Source organism: Exserohilum turcica (genome assembly GCF_000359705.1).
Source record: "Exserohilum turcica Et28A unplaced genomic scaffold SETTUscaffold_39, whole genome shotgun sequence".
Taxonomy (NCBI): domain Eukaryota; kingdom Fungi; phylum Ascomycota; class Dothideomycetes; order Pleosporales; family Pleosporaceae; genus Exserohilum; species Exserohilum turcicum.
The window spans coordinates 3,113-6,809 of record NW_007360236.1 but is presented as its reverse complement, the minus strand read 5'-3'; positions in this window follow the sequence as shown (position 1 = coordinate 6,809).

Genomic DNA, 3,697 nt, shown 5'->3' with positions numbered 1-3,697 from the left:
ATCAAACGTCCTTTTTTAGTCTCCTGACCATTTCGTCTATCGCTGCATGTCCGTATTCCGGGGACTCGTGCAGGGATTTGATGAGTTCTGTTCTCATATGAGGAGGCACGTATGTTCGTGTTCCTTCCCTCAAAGCCGTGAGTTCTCTCCCATCGTTTGTTACTTCTGGCGGGTATTCTGGTTCCTGTCGCCATTGGGTGGCTTTCTCTTGCCATTGTTGCTGAAGAGTCGTGACTTGGTGAGCTACCACGCTGACCTTGACTAGGTCGGGCTTGTTGTACCTCAAGCTCCCGTCAGGCATCTGTCTGAGTACTGCGTCGTGTGGCTCCCTGTGTCCTTCTTCCCGTAGGTCGGATCTTCGGCTCAGAGCGTCGGCGGCTCCGTTGAGCGATCCCGCTCGATGTGTTATCTTAAAGTCGAATTGGGCGAGCGTTTCGGCCCATCGAACTTGTCGTCGGTTGAGTTTCTTGGTCGTCATGAAACTCGTTAAGTTCTGGTGATCGGAGAACACTTCGATCACGTCTGGGAGTCCTAACAAATATACTTCCCATTGTTCAAAGGCGTCGACTACTCCGAGTAGTTCCTTATCGTGAACATCGTAGTTTATCTCTGCTCCAGAGAACTTCCGTGAATGGTAGAACACTGGTCTCCATTTTTCATCTGGGCACTGCTGTGACAATACAGCTCCGAGTGCATAGTCGGACGCATTGGTCTCAACTCTGGTTTCCCGTCTTGGATCGTACATCTCTAGTACGGGTGCTTCGAGGAACATCTGTTTTAGTTCTTCAAAGGCTTCTTGACATTCCGTGGTCCATTTAAACCCTATGTCCTTTTTCGTGATCTCCGTAAGCGGTGTTGTAATCCGGGAGTAGTTCCTGATGAACTTTCGGTAAAAGTTCGCAAATCCTAAGAAGGACTGCACATCCTTAACGGTTTTGGGTATTGGCCATTCCTGTACCGCTTAGACTTTCTTTGGATTCATCTTAACACCTTCTGTTGAGATAATAAAGCCCAGGAATTCTGTTTCCTGCGTGTGGAATTCACACTTCTTGGCTTAAAGGTATAGCTTGTATTCTTTAAGCTTTCGTAAGACCTTCTTGACATGTTCGACGTGTTCTTCAAGCGATCCTCTAGAGTACACCAGTACGTCTTCTAGATATGCTGTCGCGAAGATTCCAAGGTATTCGTGGAGAGCGTTGTTGATGACTGACTGAAAGGTTGCCGGCGCATTCGTCAATCCGAACGGCATTACCGTGTACTCGTACAGTCCATACTTTGTTTTGAACGCTGTTTTCCATTCGTCTCCTTCCTTGATTCTGATCCGGTAAAATCCTTCCCAGACGTCGAACTTCGTAAACCACTTAGCTCCCTGGAGTCGATCCATGAGCTCTGTTATCAGTGGTAAGGGATATCGGTTCTTCCAAGTGACTGAGTTTAGCCTTCTGTAGTCGACACACAGTCGCCACTTCCCATTGGCTTTCTTTACAAACAGTATAGGCGAGGCCATCGGGCCATGGCCTGGTCAGATAAATCCCTTTTTCAAATTCTTTCGGAGGTATTCCTTTAGCTCAGCGTCGTGCTCGGGCGCTATCGGATACATTCCTCCTGGCGTCAACTTCGCTCCTTCCTCCAAGACGATCTCGTGATCCCAGTCTTGGTGTTCAGCTAGGTCTGTTGCCTCGTTTTCCTCGAACAGTTCCCTGAACTCGTTCGTCTGATATTCCTTTGGTATCTTCAGTGGTAAGGGTTCGTCCTTCTTAGTCGCAACCTGTCTTATCCATATGACTCCTACTTGCTGAGGGTCCTTCGCATAGATTCTCGCGATCTTATGCGGTGAGATCTTACCGAATCTCCCGTCCTTGGGTGAGCTCTGATTCGTCGGGCGTGTCTCTTGTCGTACTCCAGCAACCTTGCGCACAGGCTCTCGGCTGAGTATAGTTTTCTTTTGCCAATCGATGGCTAGGTTATGATCCTGTAGCTAATCATACCCAATCAATATTTCTTCCTCTCCGAGGTCCATGATATTGATTCTCATAGTGCTTATAGTGCCCGCTAATTCCAGCGTCACTGGTTCGGTCTCGAACCGTATCATGCTGTTGCCGTAATCCATAGGCTTATCGTCGGCGAGTACCACGGGTATCGGCGTCTTCTTGACCCGATGTGGTATCTGATGTTTCTCTATCGTCCTTGATGAGATCATGGTATGCATCGCGCCGCTGTCGATAGTCGCGATCATCCGTTTTCCGTGTACAACCACTGTTGCTTGTAGCTTCAATCATGGGCTCTTGGTGTGTTGTACTTGTTTAAGGGCCGTTATAGGACTGCCTTTGCCAGCGTAACCCTGTCCCTAGCGGCATCCTAGTTTTTTGGCCTAGAGAGTCGTCCTTTCTGCGACTTCTTCCTTTCCTGGGGAAAATATCCTGCGCCGTACTTGGCGTCGAAGTGAACGTTACATCAGTCTTCGTAACAGAATCTCTAATGAATGTTCTGGTAAGGTATCTCCTTTGGGGTGTTATCCGTTACCTCCCTTGGTTGTGGCCTAATTCTTTGAGTCTTTTCTTGGCCCAGCCCGGCGTGCATCCGGCAGTCCTTTGCATTGCATTCCCCGGGCATGAGGGTGCTGTGGTAGAAGTCGTCTACCTTCCTCGCATCCTTCCTTTGGTTCTGATGAAACGAGCAGTTGATTGTGCATTTAGCCCAGCACAGCTCTTTGTGAGCGATTTGTATCTTTTCTTGCTCGTGTACGGGGCATTGTTCCACGCGACATTCTTCTGGCTCTAGATGGTCGTGGCAACACTCGTCCCCTCCGTATCTTGATGCTTCTCTTGCACGTTCGTGCTGACTACATCTTTTGTGTTTGCAGTCGACCCAATGCAGGTCCTTGTGCTTCGTGCGTTAACTTCTTCGTGGTGCTTCTTGGTCCAAAACCTTAGCTAGTTCCACAAAGTAAGGCTGTTCCCTTTGTGCTTGTTGTATAATCTCAGTGGCGTTTAGTCCCGTGACGACTATCCTCCCCATCTTGGAGATACAGTCGTTGGCTTGGTGTGTAATGCCTCCACATGTCCAGCACTGTCCTTAGGCCAATCGTTGTAGGGCGTCCGTACCGTTAACGGTCCAGTCCTCCGCCTAGGGTACGTCCCATTCGATGCTTGGTTAGGCTAGCTCGGGGATGACTACGTATTCTGGGCTGGTGGCTCTCCGCGCCTCGTCATAGAGGTCTACATCGCTAAGATTGTCCTCCAACGTGAGATCGTGTCTGGGATATGGCGTGGATAGTCTGATCATCTTGACCTTGACTACTGCCTGCCTGCTAATTTCGTTCTTCGGGCAGTCTCTGCGGAAGTGTCCTACTTCGCCGCATCAGAGACATGCTTTGTTGTTGTAACGCTTCTGGCGTTCTTCCTTGGAAATACCGTTCTGGTTCGTTCCTCAGGTCTTCTTGTTCGTGTCTTGGACTTTACTGGTCATGACGGTGTCACCATCCCTGTCTGTACGGTTTCGTTGTTTCTTCATGTTGGCTACCGTGGGTTGGAATCGTCCCTTTTGCTGGGCTCGTTCCCACAGTCAGTTGTCGATACGGGTGGCTAGCTCAACTAGCTTATGAAGTGTGTCGGGTTTGTCGTGGTGCACAAGACCGTCTTTAACATTGTCCTTGAGTCCGGCTTCGAATACCATTCGAAGTGCTGCATCGTCCCAG